Source organism: Nycticebus coucang, chromosome 11 (assembly GCF_027406575.1).
Source record: "Nycticebus coucang isolate mNycCou1 chromosome 11, mNycCou1.pri, whole genome shotgun sequence".
In the NCBI taxonomy this organism is placed as follows: domain Eukaryota; kingdom Metazoa; phylum Chordata; class Mammalia; order Primates; family Lorisidae; genus Nycticebus; species Nycticebus coucang.
In genome coordinates, this window is record NC_069790.1 from 75,185,953 (window position 1) to 75,211,511 (window position 25,559).

The window sequence follows — 25,559 nt, forward strand, 5'->3', positions numbered from 1 at the left end:
ACATCATATTTTACCTGTAAATACTGTATATACAATTATGATTTGGTAGAGAAAAATATTAATAAACATTAAAAAAATAAAAATGTTCTTTATATTGAGGTTTCATATACATATAGTGAACACACAAACCAGTGTATGGTTTAGTATTACTGTGCATTTCAGACTACTATAAACAAAACCTGTTATCATCCAGAAATTTCCCTTGTACTCCTATTCAATCTCTGCTATGTCATGCAACCACAATTTTAATTTCTATCACTATAGGTTAGTTTTGCTTATTCTAGAACTTCACATAGAACATCCAGCTTGAAAGAGAATTTAAAACTACATTTTAGAAGAACTTTCCCAATTTTTAAATGTTGGAAACCAATATAAATTTCTATGAAATGATGTGCTGACCCAACAGAACATGAATGCTAAACTCAGCCCAAAAGCAACAAAGGCGTAGGGCGCTGGCGGTGGCGGGTTCAAACCCAGCCCCGTCCAAAAACTGCAAAAAAAAAAAAAAGAATGGGAAGAGGCTAATTTGGTCAGAAAAGGAAAGCTGAGATGGGGAGATATCAAAGAGGTATAGCAAAGGAGAAAAAGAACACAGGTTGCTGTTGTTTTGACTAAGCAGTAAGAAACGCCATCTTCATAATACCTTCCAAGTATCTCATTGCACAGGCCCTTCTTTAGCACCCTCCCAAACTCCTGCCTGCCCCTGCTCTTTTCTGATGTCATTTCCTTTGACTTCCCACCTTGTCGCTCTGCTCCAGTCATGTGGCCCCCCCTTGCTGTTTCATGAACATGCCTGGAACATACTAACCTCAGGGCCTTTGCACTGGCTAGAATTCTCTGCTCCCAGACAGCTCATAATTTTCTCCTTCAGCACCTTCAGGTCTGCCTGTGCTCAATATCACTTTCTCAAGGGAAGCTTTTTCTGAACATCTTATTTTAAAATGTGCCCAACCCACTGCTCTCCTGCCTTCTTCTCAGCTGCATTTTTCTCTATAGCACTTATCACCATCTAACCTATGCTGTCTTTTACTTCCTTATTTTCTGTCAAGGATATAATAATTTATTAGATACTTTGTGGAATGAATGAGTGAGTCAAGGAAGGAAGAAAGAAAGGAAGAAACAAATCTTTAGAGATTGTTGTTAAAAGCATTTAGTAAATAGGAACTAGCTAAGAAACTTTATTTTTTCTATTTGGCAAAATTTTATTGTTTCCAGAAAGTTGTAAAAAGCAAACTAATGGTAGTCTTAAGGATCAGCACAACCCTGACAAGTCTTACTATCTTAAAAAACTAGAAGACTAAGTTGTTTTTTTCTTTCTTGAGACAGAGTCTCACTATGTTGCTCTCGGTAGAGTGCTGTGGCATCACAGCTCAGAGCAACCTCAAACTCCTGGGCTTAAGCAATTCTCTTGCCTCAGCCTCCCGAGTAGCTGGGACTACAGGCACCTGCCACAATGCCTGGTTATTTCTTTGTTGCAGTTGTTTAGCTGGCCATGGCCAGGTTCAAATCTGCCACCCTCAGTGTGTATGTGGCTGGTGCCATAACCACTGCGCTACGGGCGCTGAGCTGAGGACAAAGTTTTATAGTATATAAACACATAAACAGTCTTTTAAGTTTAGTAACAATTAAATTTCTCATTAAAGTTATGATGACAAATCCATTTTTTCCTGGTATGTTTATTCCTACCTTAATTCATTTTAAGAAGTAGGAAAGGAGTAAATTATGAAATAATTAAAAGCACGCATATAATACTATTAAATCTTTGGGAACAATGATCAGCAATAAACATATAAAATGAATCCAATCATAGTAGTTTTTTTTTTTTTCTTTTACAGCAGTGCGTACAACCAGCTTTAGGTAGCTGAGGGAGTGGTGGAGGCTGAGCTGGCTTTGTGGGTCTGCATTGGATATTTGACATCAGGTAAGGGCAGTTCCTCTGAGACAAAAAGGTAAAGAACTCTCTACCAGTAGATTTTTCATTGTGGAAGAAAACATTCTCCAACCTATTATTTGGGCATCAGCCAGGCCCTGGGACTGGTTGAGGCTGGCCAATTCACCCATGGAGACATCACTGCATGTGCCGTGCAGGGAAGACTTCAGGGTGCATGCAGGAACCACGGGCCACAGGCCCACACTTACCACCAGGGCAGGTGGGATGCAACAATTTGCATTTTGGAAAGCTTGAAGTAAGCTTGTAGCAGATCAATAGAGACAGAAAAGAAAGAAATTAGGTATAGTTCCTTTGAACCCATTTGCTTCTTACTCTTGTTCTATGTTTCCTCCTGATGCCTTTGTTTTTGGTCAACTCACATCTGTCTCTCTTTAGCTAATAGGACAGTCACATAAACACTCTGGTTTTTGTCTTGTAGGTATTTTGGGATACAAAGGGTAGTAGGAGAAAAAAAGGGTAGGATAAATAAATTTTATAGATTATAATTGAATAAGTTTTATCTTTAAGTCTAAGAATAATTTTCTAAGTGAGAACATCTATAGAATTTACAACATGGTAGCAAGATTAGGTCCCCAAAAATGATTCCGGTAAACAGTGTGCTTTTTTTTCCCCTCTCCCAGTTCTGGAAACTCAATAGTCTTTAACTACTTGAGAAGGTGTGAGGATCATTGTTTATCTCAGTTTGGACAGAAGCTCACCTTTCAACCACGATCAGGCTGATCATCCTTATCCCTCACTGACACCTTTCTTCCCCACCTGAACAAGTGATCAACAGATCACTGCTAGGAGAAAATTTCAAGAGGCTATTAAATACTGGCATGGATAACCAGAGAAGAGATATAATCGTCCCTGGGGACCTTTAAGAATAGTTGATTATCTTGGATGGCAGAGTTACACCTAATGCAGTCCAGCAAAATGTACTGGGTGCTGAGAACTCAGCAACACATTGTGGGAATACCAAAACTGAAATGGCTTCACGTGGATGCTACTGAGAAAGGCACGGTTAGGTCAGACTGCCACTGAGGATGCATAACCCTGGACCACGCTTGGTATAATGGGGTTTTATGGGCCTGCATTCTATCCTAAGATGACACAATCTTGAATCAGATCTTAGCCATCATTTAACCCAGTGATTCTCAATTGTGGCTGGACATTAGTATTTCCTAGGAGGACTTTTTTTTTATTATTGTTGGGGATTCAATGAGGGTATAAGAAACCAGGTCACACTGATTGCATTTGTTAGGCAAAGTCCCTCTTGCAATCATGTCTTGCCCCCCCCAGAAGGTGTGGCACACACTAAGGCCCCACCCCCAGGGGGACTTTTAAAAAATAGAGATGCCTTGGCTTGGTGCCTGTAGCTCAGCGGCTAGGGTGCCAGCCACATACACCAGAGCTGGCGGGTTCGAACCCACCCTGGGCCTGCCAAACAATGACCCCCCCCCCCAAAGAATAGAGATGCCTGAGTCTACTCCAATTAAATCAGGATCTCTGCTGTTGTTGTTGTTGTTGTTGTTTTTTAAATAAACTCCCAGGCAATGCAAAAACAATGGAACTACACCCTAGTAGTTGAAAATTACTGGTTCATGACCCTTTCATTTTATACATAGAAAATTAAGGTCCAAAGAATTTCATTGACTTGTGACTTGCCCAACACCAATCACATGCCTGGTTAGTGACAGAACTTGGATTAAAACTATGACATCCTTTAATTTACTGACCCAACAAATATCTATCAATGACATTCTAAAGTTGGTGGTCAGCCACCTACTTGCCACCCAAGAACAAGGTAAGTCAAAGCTGGTTGATATCTAAGGATCAGGTAGGTTGATCCTGATCCAAGTTAAATGGTAAGAATAAGATGCAATGGTTCTACCATTCTTTTATACTTTTCCTCCAAGTTTTAAGAAATCCTTTGATCCAGGTAAAATGCATCATCACCAGGCTGGGCACAGTGGCTCATGCTTGTAATCCTGGCACTCTGGGAGGCCAAGGCAGGTGAATTGCCTAAGCTCAAGAGTTCAAGATCAGCCTGAGCAACAGCGAGACCCTGTTTCTAAAAAATAGCCAGGCATTGTGGCAGGCACCTGTAGTCCCAGCTACTTGAGAGGCTGAGACAAGAGGACCACTTGAGCCCAAGAGTTTGAGGTTGCTGTGAGCTATGACTCCATGGCACTCTACAAAGGGTGACAAAGTGAGACTCTGTCTCAAAAAAAAAAAAGCATTATTCTCTCTAACCCACTCTCCCATTTTACTAGTTCCAGGGGCCCTCTACTTACCCAGAACCAAAGTGCAAAACAAGAGTCAGAGGGCAGAAGCCCCAGGTGGGAGCTTCAGTGCAGGTCAGTGCAAACTTGATCAGCAGGGCTGAGAGCTGCAGAAGGGAGAGCTCACTCCTCAGCCCTATAGGCAGAAGAAAGGGGAGTTAGTCCAGTAGTGCTGATCTGTTCTGTGAAAGAAGCTACATCTAAAATATTTCTTTCTTCCCCTTTTTTTATTGTTTGAGATTCATTGAGGGTACAAAGAATTAGGTTACACTGATTGCATTTGTTAAAGTCCCTCTTATACTTGTGTCCTGCCCCCAAGAGGTGTGCCATATACCCAAAATACTTTTTAATGCTGTCCACTCACTCCTAATACCAATCCACTTCCCTCTAAGACACAGGTACTCTTATCACCATGGTATTTTTTTTTTTTTTTTGAGACAGAGTCTCACTTTATTGCCCTCAGTACAGTGCCATGGTGTCACAGCTCACAACAACCTCCAACTCCTGGCTTAAGCGATTCTCCTGCCTCAGCCTCCCAAGTAGCTGGGACTACAAGCGCCTGCCACAATGCCCGGCTATTTTTTGTTGCACTTTGGCCGGGGCCGAGTTTGAACCTGCCATCCTTGGTATATGGGGCTGGTACCCTACCCACTGAGCCATAGGCGCCGCCCATCACAGTGGTTTATGTAGACTACACTAATTATATAATATAAATATATAAATAAAAAATATATCTTCTTCCTAAAGGTGAACTCCTAAGGTGAGAGAGAGAAACTCAACCATCCCCACACTTGGTAATGTGTACACACAAAAGCTTGCATGTGAGAAACTGAGCCCCACTGGGGCAGCGGTCCTGACGCAGATCCTCTCAGACGCACTTTCCTTGAGAAAAGCAAGAAAAATAAAAAAATGAGAGGGACTCCTAATGATAAAAGTTGATCTTGCTCCACTGAAAACTTAATAGGACCAATATAATCTGCCTTTAAGGTTTTACAAATAATACAGTTATTACTTCCCATTTACAGAACACTTACTCAAGAGGACAGAGAGTATTTAATCCATTTGAAAGGAAATTAAATCATATCACTCAGTTTGTGGATTTACCCACATCCTTGCTTCATTTTCATTTCCCGCTATCTACTTTCCCTCTGACTAAATCCCCGACCCATTCCAAAGCAAGGTCTCATAACCTGGGCACCAGGAATCCTCTGAAAGGTATGCAGCATTTTAATTGGATATGCATTTTTCTTGGGACAAAGTCCCCTGTGTTCTCCAGATTTTGAAAAAGGCTGTCCCCTTCCTCATAGTCTCCTATAACACAATTGTTTTTCAAGGGTGAAGGTTGGGAGAAGATACTGACATTCATGATTGGTGGTGCCTACAATGAAAAATTGTAGAAAATTGGTTCTGGAACTATCTGGGATTGAAAGACTTCATGAATTGGGAGGTATCTTTCAAAAGAATGGACTTAGTTAAAACACAGTTTAGGAGGCACCAGAGGATTAAATTTATCCATGCTGTTTTCTTTAACAAGGTATTTCATTAGTTGGAAACCAAAAGAAGGGAAAATCATCATCTCCTCATTTTTCTTGTTCATGTTTTAATTAACTTAATGGTAATGCACACACACATTTCATGTTTACTTATGATACCTCCCAGAATACTATGTACTTTGGATTACTAAATGCAGATTCGCTGCATGGTAGAAAAATTACAAAATGATTAAGATACAAGGGAAAACACACAGGGTATTTAGAATGGGGTGAAATTCAACTTATCTTGATTTTCAATTAAATACTGCAAACCTGCATCTACACTTTACACGTCAGTCCAGTGTTGTTTTAATTAGAAAATCCCTTAGTCTTCAGTTGTTTTTCAGTTAGTTCTTACTATGCACAGAAGGCACTCAAACACTTGGTGGACCGAGTCGATTCTTTTGGTATCGCTCATAAATTAATGAGGATTGTGTAACTCTGTATAGTTTCAGAGTAGTTAAAGAGAGAAAAAAAGCAATGCTATGTAACAGAATTGGGGCTTCAGGTGTTATCTAACAGACTGGAAAGCTTTCCAACAATGCACTTAAGATATCAGCCATAGCAACCTTACCTAGGGATGCACCCTAAGTTTCTTTCTAATGCAAATGAGTTTGAGTTTCTCTCTCCTCGTCCCGTTCCTTGCTCGAAAGTCCTCTGATACAAAGCAATACTACAGAAATTAGGATTGCCCGGCAAAACTGTATTTTAAATTTCACTTTTAAAAAGGCTTTTACTTCCTACTGTATGTAACTTCCAAGTCCTCTCCATTTCGATGCTGGATTAGTCCCTAAACTTTCACTAGATAATGCATTTATATCTAACACACATCGTTCCCAGTTTCAGATAAGAAAAAGCCAAATCTAACCCCCCCACCAATTAGTGGATAAGAATCTCCACTAATGTTTTTCAAATTTAGGCCCCCGGAGTGATATGCCGGTACTCATCAAGTCAAGCCAAGGCAAAGAATTTTTCTCACTTCCCAGCAGATCTGACCGTGCCTTCTTCAGTGCTAGCAGAAGACCAGCATGTCTCCTGGAGGGGCTGAGAATGACCCGCATGACTCCTGGAGGGGGCTGGTCCAGGGTGCGAGGAGGCATAGCCAATACAAATAAAAAAGTTCTCTGATCAACCATCTTTACTAGATATAAACATTGCGGAGAGCTTTCAGAGTCCAATGTCAGAACCACTACTATAGACTAGCACCTGCCACGATAAGAGATGAAGAGGGAAAAGGATTTTTAGGCAGGAGGCTGATACGGACTTGGAGGGCGGGAATGCCCTCAGCAGCCTCTTCGTTAACCCAGAAGACGGAGGCCGGAGGTTCAAGCCTCGCCTGGGTGCTGAGCTGAGGGCCTAGTCTTCGAACCGAAGCCCCCTCTCTGGGAACCCTGGGCAGGCACAAGCCGGAGGACCCACCCCAGCACAACGCAGTTAGCGCTGGTCTGCAGAGAGAGGGGCCAAGGGGGGGCGTTTGTTTAATTCTATTTGGACGAGAACAGGCTTCCATAACTGAGTCCTGATTATCACAACAGAGCAAGGATGAGAGTGTTTAGGAAGCAACGTCAGGAGCACTAAAAAGGACTAAAACAAAACCCAACCAGAGGAACTCTAAGAGGCAAACGTCTAGTAAAGACTCCGCGCTGAAGCTGCAGGGCGAGGGAACGATTTGGAGGAGGCTTGCAAAGGAGAGCGCTTCTGGAGGCTTTATGCAGCCAGGTGTCAGAGACAGCAGGTGCGGGCAGGTCAAATTTGCTGGCTGTTAGTTTTAGGAAAGAGAGCTAGAGATGGAGCCCGAGACACAGGCAGAGAGAGAAGCGCGGGACAGGCGGGACAACCCACGCCCCGGGTCGCAGCCGCCCGCGCGCACTCACCGGCCGGGCTGCCCGGGCTGCGCTGGGCGGAGCCGCCGCCCCGCCGAGCTCCGGAGCCGCTGCCGCCGCCGAGCCACTGCCTCCCGCGCGGCTCTCGGAGCAGGCGGCAGCCGCGCAGGGGACCAGCCGCTCCGCCCCGGCGCCCGGCGCCCCGCCCCCCGGGCCTGGTAACCCGAGCCGCCACTCCGCCCCCGGCGCCCGCGCCCCGCCCCCGGGCCTGGTAACCCGATCCGCCGCTCCGCCCCCCGACCGGAGCCCCGCCCCCGAGGGCTCGGTATCCCGAGCCTCCGCTCCGCCCCCGGCGCCTGGAGCCCCGCCCCCTGGGCCAGGTAACTAGAGCCGCCGCCCCTGGGGCCGGGGACCCTGCGCCTGGGGCGGCCCCACACTCCGGAGACCTGTCCTCAGGCACCGCCAGCTGTCCAAGGGACGCCGGGACGCGAGCGCCCGGCTCGTCCCGCCTCAGAGCCACCGAGCCTCAGCTCTCATCCCCCACCGCCCAGGAATCTCTCGAGCTGGCGCTCGTGTGGCCTGGAGGTGGAAAGTAAGTGACAAATTTAGAGAGTGGAGGCTGAAGAAAACTCGAGTAACAAGCGATAGTATTCAAGTGTCAAACATTGCTGATCATTATTTCAAAATGAAAACACCTCGACATGTATTTTCAAATACGATCATTATAGTGCCTCAGACTGGCACAGGAACATTCGGAAACAGGGAATGCTGACGATGTGCGAATATTATTATTATTTTTAATTTTAAAAAAGTTGTGGTAGGTTGCATTTGGTTAGCACTTTACTTGCACATACCAACTATTCATTGTTTCTTTTCCGCGCATTCAAGTTTGAATTTACAAAACAGCTTTTTTCCCAAAGTAAAGTAACAATATGAATTGAGGGAAGACGGGGAATGGCCAGAGAAGGAAGAGAGGGAAGGACTGAAGTAGAAAAAGAGGAAGGAAAGAAGAGGAGGAGGGAGAGAAGGACGGAAAAGTTTGTTTTGCTTCTAACAACTTAGGATGCAAGAGAGTCCGGGGGTCCAAGAAGGTGAGGGGCAGGAAATGATTTCAACATAAACTCTTTCCTCTGGCTTCATGTCTTAACCAAGGACTGGAGCTGGATCATCAGGAACATCTTTTATTCTGCTTTGTGCATTTCTGCGCGTGCACATTGTGACACATGTGAACACCTAACTATTTAGCAGCCGTCTTAGCAAGCTGAAAAGCACTCCTGGAGAGGCCTGTGGCCCCCAGTCCCGAACCCAGGCTGGAAACAGTCCTGGCGGCGCCGGCGCTATCACGCGCGGGAGAGGAAGGGCTAGGGGTCCCTCTCTGCTCCACACGAGGGCGCTCTCTTCAAGGGCATCGGACCGCTCCCCGCGTCCTGTGCGGAGGAACTGTGCCAGTTGCGTAAAACCAAATTTCCTTTCCTTCAGGCATTTGAACATCTCTGGGCAAATCCTAACGGAATGAGTTACTAAGAAGGAGTTGGGTTTCTGGGACATGTATTTCTGGTGTCCATTTGCCACTTGGCCTGTGCCATCTTATGAGACCATCTTATCACACACATGGCCTGTAGCCCAGTATGTCTTAAATTATAACGTGCCTGCGGGTCTGGTTAGAAATGCAGATTCTGATTCAGTAGGTCTGGGGTGAAGCCTGAGACTGGCATTTGTAACATGCCCCTGGGTGCTGCTTGTGGGCCGTTGGAGGACCAACCACCGAGTAGCCACACTGTGGGCATGTGGATTATAAACTGGTTCTGGGGATAGCACCCATGTACCCAAGACAATAACAATAGGAGCAGGGCTCTTCACAACTGTTCAGTGTTTACTCTCCTAGGCACTGCTCTGAGCACTCTCTGGATTAACGCATATCACCACCGCAACTTTGAGAGTTAGTGCTGCGATAATTCCTATTTGGAGATGAGTTTTCTTTCAGTTTAGTCCCCTGTATCCCCACACCTTTCCCATCCGTGGTGGCTTAATTTCATTTTTGTGTGTGAAACATTAACGTGATCTGAGAAAGCATGTCTTCCCACCTTGTACCACTCATTCTACCCAACCCTCTGTGCGTACACAATTCCCTGACTTTCTGGTTTATTCTTCCTGTGTCTCTTTGTATAAAGTTCCACAGGTATCTGTATGTGCTCTTGTTTTCCCTTCTTTTGTACACAAAAAGTGGCACCTTTACATGCACTTTTGCACTTAACTTTTTTCTATGGAAATCACCCCATATTCCCTCACAGAGATGTGCTTCATTCTGTTTTACAGCTATGCCATTCTCTCTTGCACGCCTTACCATGGTGTGCTCAAATAATCACCCATGTTAGATAATCATTAGTTTTCAACATTTTGCAGTTATAAATGATGCTTCAGTTAATAACCTTGTGCATGTATATTTCCATATCTTTGGGATTGTATTCTTAGGGTAGATTAAAAGTGGGATTGCTGATTGCTGGGTCAAAAATGTAAATATGTAGTTTTCTTAGCTACTACCACAACCCTCTCCTTAGGGCTTACGTCTCTTTTTTTTGTTTTTTGAGATGGTCTTACTTTGTCACCCTTGTTAGAGAGCTGTCATAGCTCACAGCAACCTCAAACTCTTGGGCTCAAGCGATCCTCCTGCCTCGGTTTTTCTTTTTTAGTAGAGACGGGGTCTCACTCTTGCTCAGGCTGGTCTTGAACTCCTGAGCTCTAGCAATCCACCTGCCTCGGCCTCCCAGAGTGCTAGGACTATAAGTGTGAGCCACCATGCCCAGCCAGGGCTTGTATCTTTTTGCATTCCCTCCAGCAGTGGAGGAGAAGGCCCATGTTCCACAGCCTTTCCAAGTGTGTATTGGCAAGCTTTTGAATTTTTCCAACTTGATGGGTGAGAAATGATATGTCAGTGAGGGTTGATAGGCATTTCTATTATAAAAAGTGAAGATGAACACCTTACCATATGTTTAAGAGCCATTTTTATAAATTATCTATTCATGTCTTTTGCTCATTTTTCTATAGAATTTTTGGTTTATTTTTGCTTTCAATTTAAAAGACCTTAGTATATTAGGGATATAGGCTCTTTATCTGTGATACACGTTACAAATATACTTTCTCAATTTCTAATTTGTATTTTGGCTTGAAAGCATTTTTTTTTTTTTGTTGGTAGGAAGAACTGTGGTTATTTATTTTTTATTTTTTTATTTTTTTGTGGTTTTTGGCCGGGGCTGGGTTTGAACCTGCCACCTCTAGCATATGGGACCGGCGCCCTACTCACTGAGCCACAGGCGCCGCCCGACTGTGGTTATTTTTTAAGATGTATGTACACACACACGTGCACACACGCCTTTGTACTTAATTTTTACAATGGTCCCATGCGGAGATATTATTTTGTCCATACTAAAGACTAGTATTAACTGACTTGCCCAAGGACAATAAGGCTAATAGACAGTATAATATAAATTTTTTGTTAAGTACTCATGTAGCCATTTATTGTATTAGTAACTGTCAGTTTTTCAACTACCATGTGGCACATGTGGCAGGCATTGAGACTGCAAGGGATAAATTGATCTCAAAGAGAAGACAGAATTTGGCCAGATAATCAGAGTAATAAAAGTATAAGTACAAACGTAGATAAATGTTCTAAAGGCAAAAATAAAAAAAATCCAGATGGACGAGCACTTCAGTTTAGGAAGGTGTGGGATGCCAAACACTAGGAGTCAAGCAGGAAAAGGGTGGATACGGGAGGAGTCAGCACAACACCTGTGAGTGGCCGTAGCAGGGCACATTTGAAAGACAGAAACCACCTGGGGCTACGTGTCAGCTGCCATCACATCCTAAACAGGCATCTTGGTGCAGCATAGACTGCACAAATGGGTTCAATGTCCCTGGCAAGGGAAGAGAATGTAACAAGTGGGACAATGTGGTCAGCAGTGTCCAGGCAAAGCAATGGAGAATTGGCTAATGGATTTGAGAACCTGAAGGTCATAGGAGACCTGTACCAAAATCCATGTGATGGAATGATGGTGACAGAAATCAAATTGGAGTGAACTGAGAATTGAATACGAGGAGAGGAAGCTAAGTAACACGCTCCAGGTAAACAGCTAGTGAGTGCCAGTGCTGGTGGTGGCCTGAAGCCAGGTGGCTGACTCCAGAGGCCATGTGTTTTATTTGTTTGTTTTTAAAAGAGATCTTACTATATACCCAGGACTCCAGGGATCCTCCTGCCTGGGCCACAAGTAGCTGAGCTTACAGGCACCACCATGCCAGGCGGAGTTCATGTTCTTTTTTTTTTTTTTAATTTCAGATTGATATGAGGGTACAAATGTTTAGGTTACCTTGTTTTCATCTCTGAGGTAAAGTTCAAGTTGTAGTTGAGGCCTTCACCCAGGAGGCATGCTGAACACCCTCACATTGTGCACATTAGGCGAGAACCCACCAATCATCCTCCCTCCTCCCTACTATCTATCTCCCTCTTCTCCAGCCCCCTGCCCTCTCCCACCTCTCCTCCCCCTCACTAGGCTATACTGGTGTTTTTCTTTCATGTGGGTGTGTACTTGTTTATATATTGGTTTCACATTAGTATTGCATACATTAGACACTTATTTTTCCATTCTTGAGATACTTTACTAAGAAGAATGTGTTTCTGCTCCATCCAGATAAACACAAAAGATGTAAAGTCTCCATCTTTTCTTATGGCTGAATAGTACTCCATGGTATACATATGCCACCATTTGTTAATCCATTCATGGGTTGATGGGCACTTGGGCTGCTTCCACATCTTGACAATTGTGAATTTATCTGCAGTGAACATTGTAGTGCAAATGTCCTTGTTATCACCCTGATTCTAAAACCAGGAAAGGACTCCCTCAAAAGGGAAAACTAGGGGCCAATATGATTAATGAATATAGATGCAAAAATATTCAATAAGATCCTAGCAAACAGGAGTCTATGTTCTTAACATGATGTTCCACCACCTGGGGCAGAAACCTGGTACAAACTCGCTAGGGAGGAGAGAAGTACTTGCTTGAGAGTTCTTCAGGAGCCTCATCACATGGAAGGATGGACCGTGGGGCCAAGTGGCCCACAGCTGAACAATATTACCTCCCTTCAGGCTCAACATTTCAGTCCAGGGCCCTAGACAATGCTCAAAGTCATCTGCACTCTCACCCAGGATCTCCTAAGGAAGTTAAATCAAGTGCCCAGATCCAGAAAAAAAAAAAGAAACAAAACAACCCTCAGGTAAGGCCTTTCCTGTTTACAGTCTCCCTGTTGCTGTAGTTTACAGCCAAGGGCAGCCTCCCACTGAACAAATACACCCACCACATGCCAGTTTTCCACTGTTTTTATCCTCCTTGTGAGGTCCAGAAGTCTCTCACTGTCTCCCTGTGTTCCCAAAGGGATGTTTCTGGGCAGATCCCACCAGCCAGAGATGCCCGGAGTCTTCTCCCCCCAATCTCACCAAGCCCGGTAGCAAAGAGGCTGTTACTCGGCTGCCATCTTTAATTCTCTCTAAGAGATTGAAATTTTTAAAAATCAAACAAACCCTGGAACTCAGAATTGTGTTTGCTGAACTAAGAAACCCCTTAGTGGCTTTCAACAGCAAAATGAACCAAGCAGAGGAAAGAATTACTGAGCCTGAAAACCAGCTATTTGAAAATACACAGTCAGTAGAGAAAAAAGAAAAAGGAGCAAAGACTATCTACAAGATATAGAAAATCACTTCAGAAGACTAAATCTAAGAATTATTGATGTTCAAGAGGGAGCTGACCAAGAGGAAGAGGTAGAAACTTATTCAAAGAAATAATAACAGAAAACTTTCCAAAACTTATGAGATCCACATCAAAAAGTCCCAAAGCTGTAGATGCTGGTGTGGATGTGGAGAGAAAGAACACTATTACACTGCTGGTGGGACTGCAAACTAATACAATCTTTTTGGAAGAAAGTATGGAGACTCCTCAAAGAACTCAAATTAGACCTTCCATTTGATACTGCAATCTCATTACTAGGCATCTACCCAGAATGAAAAAAAATCATTTTATCATAAGGACATTTGCACTAGACTGTTTATTGGAACTCAATTTACAATCGCCAAAATACAGAAACAGTCTAAATGCCCACCAACCCAGGAATGGATTAACAAGCTGTGGTATATGTATACCATGGAATACTATTCAGTCATTAAATAAGATGGAGACTTTACGTCTTTTGTATTAACCTGGATTGAGTTGAAACACATTCTTCTTAGTAAAGCATCACAAGAATGGAGAAGCAAGAATCCTATGTACTCAATTCTGATATGAAGGCGGTAGATGAGCTAATACAAGGTGGGGTGTGGAAACGAGGGCATGGGGAGGGGGCAGAGTGGTAGAGGAAGGGGGAGAAGGGAGGCGGAAGGGACTAGAACCTGGAGAATTACAGGGACAGCTCCAAAACCTCTGGGACAGGGCAGCAGTGCTTCAGCTCCTCCTAAGCCACCTCGTGGCCCCATGTCCTCCCCAACCCTGCCACCATCTCCACAGGCTAGTGAGGGGCGTGGGGACCAAGCTTTGGCATCTAAAGACCCCTTTTTTTCTTTCTCCATAATACTTGATGAGAGACATTATGGCCAAAAAAAACATAATGACAAACACTCACGCTAAACCCATCCTCAACTCAATGAACTCACTGAGGAAGAGCAATTCCCTGTCTGATGTGACATTAAGGGTAAAGCGGAAAGACTTCCCTGCTCATCGGATTGTGCTGGCTGCCTGTAGCAATTACTTCTGTGCCATGTTCACTAGTGAGCTTTCAGAGAAGGGGAAACCTTATGTTGACATCCAAGGTTTAACTGCCTTTACCATGAAACAGAAACAGTACATGTGACGGTAGAAAATGTACAAGAACTGCTCCCTGCAGCCTGTCTGCTTCAGCTGAAAGGTGTGAAGCAAGCCTGCTGTGAGTTCTCAGAAAGCCAGTTGGACCCTTCTAATTGCCTGGTTATCAGGGATTTTGCTGAAACCCACAATTGTGTTAATGACCTGATGCAAGCAGCTGAGGTTTTTAACCAAAAGCATTTTCCTGAAGGGGTGCAGCAGGAAGAGTTCATTCTTCTAAGTCAAGGAGAGGTGGAAAAGCTAATCAAGTGTGATGAAATTTAGGTAGATTCTGAAGAACCAGTTGGAGGCTGTCATTAGCTGGGTGAAGCATGCCAAAAAGGGGCGAGAAGAACCCTGGCCTGCTCTGCTACAGTGTGCGTGCGGGTGCCCCTGCTGACAACGAGGCATACCACAAATGTGACAGGTGCCCAGCCTTTCACCCACTGTAGTTTACAGTGCAGGGATCTATCTAGTTGGTGAAGCAAAGAAGTTTCATCTGAGGCCTGAACTTCTGAGTCAGGACAAGGGCTCATCCAGGAGCCAATGAAGTGCTTCTGGTGGTTGGGGGAAGCCAGCAGTCTCCCATCAACATGGTAGAAAAATATGGCACCTGTGGCTCAGTGAGTAGGGTGATGGCCCCATATACCGGAGGTGGTGGGTTCAAACCCAGCCCCGGCCAAAAACCACAAAAAAACCCAAAACAAAAAATATGACCCCAAGACTCAGGAGTGGGGCTTTTCGCTAATACAATCCTAAGTCTCTGCTGAGTAGTACTGAGGGCTATGACCACATCATCGACAGCTGGGAAGTTGTGACATCCATGGGAACCCGGCATTGTGATGCTGGTGTGTGTGTGCTTTGAGAGAAGTGACCATTGTTGGAATGCCATCCAGAGCTAGTGACCAGTCCCAGGGACAGTTTGTGGGAGAATCAAGGATCCTTTCCAGAACGTTTGTTTTTCATTCTGTGCACAGGGTGATCACAGGCACCAGGGCAATGAGGACTGTACTTATTTGACTTGACATACACAGCCCTTTGTGCTGGTGGTCCTTCCTGAGAAGGGTGGGTAACAGGCAGATACCCAAGGGAAGAGAACACACACTGAATGGACATTAGAAACAGATCACCTCTCCCTCTGAGAGTGAGGAGCACTTTCTTGTGGTTTCCAACTACCACGTGCTTGGGAAACTATATAAACGTTATGCCTCATACATTGCCATGAACTAAGGTAAGTATGGCCTTCTAGGTGTGGGCAGTATCCAGGCTAGATAATTAGAAGGATATCAACTTGAGTAAACTTGGTAAAGTCCAAGTCTCTTTTTTCCCTCAGAACAAATACCTAATCTACAAGTAGGTAGAGGCAACACAGTTGTGTTCTGGAGAAAAACAAAAGGGAGAGCCCTATCTAAACTTTGGGGGTGGGTGGGAGTCACATGACACCACCGTGGGGTGGGGGCAGGGTTGGTATAGAACAACGAGGTTGGAGTAAGTGAAGGTAACTGAATTGAATGGAATGTGAGTGCACCTGGAACACGTGTACCTGCAGTATAAACTGCGAGGTTGAGTGCTGTGCATCTAGAGTCTCTCCGCAATGGAGACTAAGGCGGTAACAGCGAACTAATGTTGGGATGGGAGAAGAGGGCAGAAACGTGAGACTTCACTATACCTGGTGTTGAATTAGGAGTACCTGTGATCTTACAATCCTCTCATTCCCTGCCAGGGCTTATCTATGACAAACCCACAGCTAATATTTTACGGAATGGAGCTAAACTGAAAGTTTTTCCACTTAGAACTAGAAGCAGACAAGGTTGTCCTCTGTCACCTTTACTATTCAACATAGTGCTGGAAGTTCTAGCCAATACAATTAGGCAAGACAAGGAAATAAAGGGCATCCAAATGGAAGCAGAGGAGGTCAAACTCTCCCTCTTTGCTGAGGACATGATCTTAGAGAATCCCAAAGACTCAACCACAAGATTCCTGGAAGTCATCAAAACAGTAATGTCTCAGGATATAAAAGCAATGTCCGCAAGTCAGTAGCCTTTGTATATGCCAATAACAGCTAAGATGAGAAGCTAATTAAGGACACAACTTCCCATCACCATAGTTTCAAAGAAAATGAAATACCTAGGAATATACCTAACAAAAGAGGTGAAGGACTCCTATAAAGAAAATGATGAAACCCTAAGAAAGAAAATAGCAGAGAGTATTAACAAATGGAAGAACATACCATGCTCATGGCTGGGAAGAATCAACATTGTTAAAATGTCTATACTTCCCATGGCTTGGTGCCTGTGGCTCAAGAGGCTAAGGCACCAGCCACATACACCTGAGCTGGCGGGTTTGAATCCAGCCCAGGCCCACCAAAAAACAATAATGGCTGTAACCAAAAAATAGCCAGGCGTTGTGGTGGGCACCTGTGGTCCCAGCTACTTGGGAGGTGGAGGCAGGAGAATCACTTGAACCCAGGAGTTGGAAGTTGTTGTGAGCTGTGATGCCATAGCACTCTACCCAGAGCAACAGCTTGAGGCTCTATCTCCAAAAAAAAAGTCTATACTTCCCAAAGCAATCTTCCAATTCAAAGCCATCCCTATTAAAGTACCAACATCATACATTCAAGACTTGGAAAAAAGGATTCTGCATTTTGTATGGAACCCAAAAAAACCTTATATAGCTAAGGCAGTTCGTGGTAATAAAAACAAAGCTGAGGGCATCAGCATACCAGATTTTAGGCTGTAATACAAGGCAATAGTGGTCAAGACAGCATGGTACTAGCATAAAAACAGAGACATAGACATTTGGAGTCAATAGAAAACTAGGAAATGAAATTAACAACTTATAATCACCTAATCTTCGATAAACAAAACAAGAACATACACTGGGGAAAGACTCCCTATTCAATAAATGGTGCTGGGAGAACTGGATATCCACACGCAAAAAAACTGAAACTGGACCCGCACCTCTCTCCACTCACAAAAATTGATTCATTATGGATAAAGGACTTAAATTTAAGGCATTATACGATCAGAATCCTCAAAGAAAGCATAGGAAAAACACTGGAAGATATCGGCCTGGGGAAAGACTATTTGAAGAAGACTGACATGGCAATTGCAATAACAACCAAAATAAGCGAATGGGACTTAATTAAACTGAAAAGCTTCTGTACAGCTAAGGAGACCACAACCAAAGCACACAGACAGCCTACACATTGGGAAAGGATATTTGCATATTTTGAATCAGACAGAAACTTAATAACTAGCATTTATAGAGAACTTAAATTAACCCACATGAAAAAAGCCAATAATCCCATATATCAATGGGGAAGAGAGATGAACAGAACTTTCCCTCAAGAAGACAGACGAATGGCTAACAAACATATGAAAAAATGCTCATCACCCTTAATTATTAGAGAAATGCAAATCAAAACATCCCTGAGATAGCATCTAACCCCAATGAGAATGGCCCACATCACGAAGTCTCAAAACTGCAGATGCTGGCGTGGATATGGAGAGAAGGGAACACTTTTACACTGCTGGTGGGACTGCAAACTAGTACAACCTTTCTGGAAGGAAGTATGGAGAAACCTCAAAGCACTCAAGCTAGACCTCCCATTTGATCCTGCAATCCCATTACTGGGCATCTACCCAGAAGGAAAAAAATCCTTTTATCATAAGGACACTTGTACTAGACTGTTTATTGCAGCTCAATTTACAATCACCAAAATGTGGAAACAGCCTAAATGCCCACCAACCCAGGAATGGATTAACAAGCTGTGGTATATGTACACCAGGGAATATTATTCAGCCATTAAACAAATGGAGACTTCATAGCATTTGTATTAACGGGGATGGAAATAGAACACATCATTCTTAGTAAAGCATCACAAGAATGGAGAAGCACAAATCCTATGCATTCAATCTTGATTTGAGGACAATTAATGACAATGACATGGTGGGTGGGGGGTGGGGAAGGGGAGAGCAGAGAGAGGGAAGGAGGGAGAGGGTGGGGTCTCAGTGTGAGACACATCTTGTACCTTCAATGAATCCCCAATTAAAAAATTTTTTTCAATCTCTTTGTTAAACTTCTCTGGTAAATATATGAATTCCTTTTTTATGTTATCTTAGAGATCACTAGCATTTCTTAAAATTGCTATTTTGAATTCTTGTTTTCAGAGATGACAAATAAATCAGCATTTTGTTAGTGTCTGTCACTGGAATTTTTGCTTTGTCCTTATGGGGAGGACATGGTTTCCTGTTTGCCGATGTTTCTTGTGGGTACATGTCTATGGCTTTCGATCGAAGGATTATTTATTCCAATTTTCTCTGTCCAGCTTGTTTGTTTTTTGTTGAGTATTAATACACAGGGTGCCAAAAAAGGTACACACATTTTAAGAAAGAAAAAAAAGTATTAAAATTGTGATAATATATACTGATATTTGTTATCTTGTATATTGTATCTTCTTTTGTAATTGCGACTTCAAATGTGACTTGAATATTACAATATTAATATAGTTTTTTCTTTCTTAAAATATGTATACATGTTTTAGCACCCTCTTTTTTTGTTGTTACCTTCTGCGTATTCGCTTAAAAAATCTTCACGAGTCAGTCACTGCCTCCTTTTCAGCTGTAGGTGGCACCGTAGGCCCAGGGTCATCTTGGCTCTAGTCAACAGTGGGAACACGCCTGTCTCAAACGGGGGAGGTCCCAAAGGGATTATCCCAGCTGAGAGTTACAACCCTGCGGGTTTGTGCCCCCGGGGGTCTGGAGAATCTACCTCGCTGCACAGCGCTCTTATTTGGCATCTCCTTTGGCTGAGGTACTGAGCAGTCCTGCCTCTCCCATCGGTCTTTGCTTGTCCTTTGGCGTCTTTCTCCCTGTGGGCAGTCACCATGCTACTTGTGGGTTAAGGCAAGGCTAGGTCTCCTGCCAGGGAGTTCACGCAAGTGGAGAAGCTAGCTGAGCACCTCAATTTCACTTTTTTCAGTGCAGGAGCCATGAGTTGCGAGATTTTCCACATGTTGGGATCTGGCAGAATAGGGGGGTGGGTCTGGTCCTCACACTGTCTGCTTACAGTTTATCCACTTTTTTGTGGCCCCGGAAACTGTCTCATCCTCATGCTTGAGGTCTAGGCTGTTGCTGAAGATCCCAGAGCTGTATATTTGTTTTTGTGTTTTTTTTGTGGGGTGGGAGAAGCCGGCTTGTCTCTAGCCACCATTGTAGAACCGGAAGCATAGACGTCAGTTTTTGCGAAATGAGTTATGTGAATGCCTACCACAGAGGCTGGCTTCCATTAAATCCCACTTCCTGTTTGCCTCTCCAGTATGACAGCTGGTTAAGCTGCAGGCTTGGGACTCAAGCTGGTTATCTGTGGGGTGGGAATTTGGGCAGGGTTCTGCTTGCATGGGGGTATTGACTTAGGGAGAGAGTCCCAAAGACAGCTTTTCTCCTTGGCTGTTTTATCAAGCTCTGAACACAGAAGGTACTAGACTGTAAATATTCTGTTACAGTTAGGAAATTTAAGGCGGAGCAAAGAATGAACTTCACATCAACTAAGTATCAATGTGAAAGGAATTACATTAGAATTAGGAGCGATCTTCTCTTTAGCCTTGAAGGGAACTGTTTAGTTACTATATCGGGGATTGTAGAGGTATTTAAAAATGTCTAACTTGTCACAACCTTCTATTTTGGATGGATAGCAATGACAAGGGGCTGTTGTAAACCTTTGGTGTTGGTTTACTGAGGCAACATTTCTTACACACATTTTCATTCCTTTTATTCATTTATATATCTCCGTATACTATTCCACCAGCACTCTCTCCATAAAATGTTGTATTTTTCAGACTTCTCTTCTCTTTCTCTGCTGTAATGGCTTGAGTTCTGGGACAGTGGTCCAGACACCGAATCAGGTAATAAGGCCCCCGTAGGGTGGCCGACTTTCTCATTGTCATAGCAGTCTCCCAAGTCTACACAGACAGCATCAATTTCCAGCCATGTTAGATCAGAAAAGAAACAACTGTAAAAATTTATTCATAATAAGCAACCAAAGGACAAAGCAGATGCAGTAATGATGGCAGACTCTCACCTCTGAACCGGAATTCTTTCAAAAGCAGCCATTTCCCCCCCTGCACAATAAATAAATACGTAGTCACTTTTTGTCTTTACTACTATATTTTATATGTGAGCAGTTTGTAGTTACTTGGGAGAAGTATGAATCCTTAGTAAGATTCTTGTCAGGCAACTTAAAATTCCTCAGCTGTTGTTTCAGACCTACCTATTAGTTCAAGTCTTCTAGCTTCTTTTTTTGACTTTTTTTTCCACTCTGGTCTGCAATGCCCAGAGTAAACTAACCAAATGGCATCTCTTAAAACCCTTTAATAGCTTCCCGGTGAATGCCTCCTCGTTCAGGCTGAATTTTTTTAGTATTAGAAATCACTGCCCATCTCTCACTTCTGACTCCCCCATCTTTTCAGGCTGCTCCCTGTAAGCCTTCCAAATCCAAAGGAACTGCGGCTCCCTAGAGGAGCCAAGGTTTCTGACTTCGTGCTTTTGTATATATTGCTCTAATTTTAGAATATACTTCTCCACCAAGTCTGCTTGACAAATCCTACTTATTCTTTTCTTTTGGACTTCACATAATTTGGATCTTCATATGAAGACTGAGAATTATTAATATAACAGTTTTATATGAAAGCAAAGCAGTTAAAACTTAACTTATTGACGATTTTAAGAAGTCTGACAAATTTGCAAACACATCCTAGAAAAAGTGCTCCATACCTCACTGCTGAGTATCACTACGGTCACTTTGAAGAACTCCCCTTGGGGAGCTATGAACTGACACCAGCACCTAGTCCCCCCTTGAAAGCAATTTTGGGACTCTTTTTTTCTGGCATTGCCATTAAAACTGCCATCATTTTACCCTCGATATCCTGAATGTCATCCAAATATCTTCCTTTCAGTATTTCCTGTATCTTCAGGTAAAGAAAGTCACTGGGGGCCAATCAGGTGAAAAGGGAGGGTGACCATAGTGACATTCAGCAGTGTGGTACATAGCACTTTTTCTAGGAAGGGCTCATGAACTTAATTGTCAGACCTTGTATGTTTGTGTAAAGGTACATCCAGGATCTAGTTTTATTTTGTCAGCTGAATAATACATTTTCTTAGTACCATATATTATTTAGTACATCCTTTTCTCACTTATTACAGATAAAGCTACTATGAGTACGTGCTTTCATTTCTCTTGAGTATCTATCTATGAGTGGACTAGATGATTCCTATACTAGGTGTATATTTAGCTTTTTAAGAACCTGTCAAACAGGCAGCGCCTGTGGCTCAGTCGGTAGGGAGCCGGCCCCATATACCGAGGGTGGCGGGTTCAAACCCGGCCCCGGCTGAACTGCAAACCAAAAAATAGCCGGGCGTTGTGGCGGGCGCCTATAGTCCCAGCTACTCGGGAGGCTGAGGCAAGAGAATCGCTTAAGCCCAGGAGTTGGAGGTTGCTGTGAGCTGTGTGATGCCATGGCACTCTATCGAGGGTGATAAAGTGAGACTCTGTCTCTACAAAAAAAAAAAAAAAAAAGAACCTGTCAAACTGTTTTCCAAAATAGTTTGTATGATTTACATTCTCATCAGGAGCGCAGGAGAGTCCTAGTTCTTCTACATACTTGGTATTCTTAGCCTCTTTGATTTTGTCAATTCTCTTAGGTGTTTGGTGCTTTCTCGATGTGGTTTTAGTTTACATTTTCCTCATGACTAACACAGTTGAGGTGAAGTTTATGTGCCTATTTTCCTCCTTTTCTTTGGTGAAGTGTCTGTTCAATTTTTTTGCCTGTACTTTGTTTACTGGATTATTTGCTTTATTTTTTTGTTTTGAGAGAATTCTTTATATATTATGGATATATGTTTTGCAAAAATTCTCTCCCAGTCTGTGGCTTATCTTTGAAGTCTCTTGTGAAAGAGTTTACTTTTGATGACATTTTAATTTGTTCCAAAATAGAAAACAAATGATGTGTTTTTGGCATAATAGCTAAGATATCTTTGACCAACCCTGGGTCACAATGCTTTCTCTTCTGCTTTCTTTTAGAAGTTTTACAGTTTTAGGTTGTATATTTAGGTCTGTGATTCATTTTGAGTTAATTTTTATACATGTTGTAACGTATAGATGGAAGTTCTTTCTTTTTTCTTTTGCGCATCAATATCCAATTGTTCCAGCTCCATTTGTTTAAAACAATGACTCCATTAATTTGAACCAACTTAATGAATAGAATTCAATTCAATTTCTCCAATGAATTGCCTCTGTACCTTTGACGAAAAATGAGTTGCCCATGTAGGTCTCCATCTGTTTGGCCTCTACGTGATCTAGTCCTCTGTCTTGATGCCATGTCCTGATTAGCTTTGAAATAATAAGTTTTGGAAGAAAGTAGTGTTTAGCCTTCTGATTTTCTTCTTTTTCAAAATTGTTTGTGCTATTCTTGGTCTTTTGCATTTCCCTGTGAATCTTAGTATCAATTGCCAACTTTTGTAAATATGTCTGTAGAGATTTTGATTGGGAGAGAATCTTTAGATGAATTTGGGGAGACCTGACATCTTACCCACATTGAGACTTCTAACTCATGAACAGTATATTTCTTCATTTATTTAGGTCTTTAATTTTTCTCAGCAACAGATTGTAGTTTACAGTGTATAGTCTTCTACACAACTTTCTAGATTTATCTCTATTTCATATTTATGATGCTATTATAAATTATATTTAAAAAATACTATCTCATTTATATGTGGAATCTAAAATAGTCAAACTCACAGAAGCAGAGAGTGGAATGGTGGTTGCTGGGGCCTGAGGGAGGTACAAGATGTTGATCAAAGGGAACAAAGTTTCAGTTACTCAAGGTGAAGATCTGTAGGTTCTGGAGATCTAATGCATGGAGTTGTGACCATAGTTAATGACACTGTATTGTACACTTGACATTTGTTTAATAGACCTTAAGTCTTCATACCCCTCAAAATTCTACATGTGTTAAGTAGCTTGATTGTAATCATTACACAAGGTACCCCTATATCAAAACATCAAGTTGTATAGCTTAAATATATATATTTATTAATTATACTTCAGTAATGCTGAAAAAAATTCAAAAACTAGTTTGCTAACTGTAAAATACAGATTGATTTTTATCTAGTAATTTTGTGATCATTCACCTCAGTGTATTATGCTATTTTTTTGTATCAGTTCCTCAATTATTATCCTTAGGTTTTATTTGAAATCACATAGTCAGCAAATGATAATTTTTCTTCCTTTGCATTTTTGTCTTTATTATTAATCTCTTCTCTTATTACTTTCTCCCATACATAACATACATTCATTTTTATGTTAAATCTTTAAGGGGAATTAAAGAAAGTAAGTTTATGTTCACTTTAAAAAATTTATATTTGATTAATAAATCATAATTGTATGCATTCATGGGGCACAAGGTGATTTTTGATATGTGTGTACAATGTGGCATGATTAAATCAAGCTAATTAACATATCCATCACGTTGCTTACCTAGTATTGTTATTTTAAAATATATATTATTATTGATTATAGTTACCTTGTTGTGCAATAGATCTCAAAACTTATTCTTCCTACCTGAAAGTTTGTATTCTTTCATCAATATCTGTCTATTCCTCTCCATCTCTATCCCCCAGCCTCTGGTAAGCACAGCTCTACTTCTCAGAGTTCAACTTCATCAGATTTCACACGTTAGGTGAGATCATAAAGTGTTTTATCTTTCTGTGCCTAGCTTACTTCACTTGGCATAATACGCCCAGGTTCATCCCAGGACAACAGGGATGAACCTGGGGGATATTTTTTAAAGCTTGAATGGTATCCAGTTGTGTATCTGCCCCACATTTCCGTTATCCCTTCATCCACTGATGCATATTTAGGTTGTTTCGATGTCTTGGCTATTGTGACTAGTGCTGTAGGGACCATAAGAGTGTAGATATCCCTTTGATATGATTTCAGTTCCTTTCAGTATATACCCACAGTGGGATTGCTGGGTTGCACTGTAGTTCTATTTTTAGTTTTCTGTGGAATCTTCCTATCATTTTTCACAATGATTATATTAATTTACATTCTCATTCACAATGAGGAAATACGATTGATCTCGTATCCTGTAACCTTGAAAAACTCAATTATTAGTTCTACTAGATTTTCATAGATTCCATGGGATTTCCTATACACGTGAGAAGACTGTTTTCAAGTAAAGACAGTTTATTTCTTACCTTTGAATCTGGATGACTTTTATTTCTTTTTTTAACCTTAATGCTCTAGCTAGAATCTTTAGTACAATGTTGAATAGAAGTGGTGAGAATTAATATTCTTGTTTTGTTTTTGAATTTAGGGGGAAAGCAGTCAGGTTTTTACCACCAAGTATGATGATTAGGCGCAGGTTTTTCCCAGATATTTTCTTTTTCTGTGCCCATTTGTTCTAAAATCTACTTCTACTGTGGCACCTTTTTTTCATATAGTGTGTATTAGTTGGCATTTCTGAATTCCTACCTAGACTACAAACTGAGGAAGGGAACCATGTTTTATTCATTATAGCTTCCCAAATAAAATATCTCGGTAGAGTACTAGATATTTATTTATTTTTTAAATTTCAGATTATTATAAGGGTGCATACAATTGGGTTACCTTGTTTGCATTTGTTAGGTCGCAGCCGAGTTGCAGCCGAGTTGTAGCCGAGTCCTTTGCCCAGGAGGTGTGCCACATATCCCTGCATTGTACCTGTCAGGTGGGAGCTTATCGAGCCCCCTCCCTCCCTTTCCCCTACTTGACTCCAATTCTGCGTTTCTCTCATGTAGGACTATAGTTGTTCATCTAGTAGTAGATATTTCATAGGTGCTTATCAAAAGAACGTTTATTGCTTAATGTGGCATTTACACAGTTATAACTGTAAATTTATTTGTGTGATTGTTGGTAAATATCTTCCTCTACTAAGCTGAACTTCCTTTGAGCAGAGAACGTGTCTTATTTTGTTGACCATTGCATCTCTAGTGCCCTTTCCTGTGCTTGGCACATGGTATTCCTTCATAGATATTTGATGAATGAAATGTCAATGAAGTGTGGCTTCATAA

At 42.2% G+C, this 25,559-nt stretch overlaps 1 pseudogene; it reads left to right on the forward strand.

Moving 5' to 3' along the window:
• The first annotated feature begins 14,185 nt into the window (after positions 1–14,185).
• Positions 14,186–24,865, forward strand: LOC128598339 (kelch-like protein 12; annotated as a pseudogene).
• The last annotated feature ends 694 nt before the right edge of the window (positions 24,866–25,559 follow it).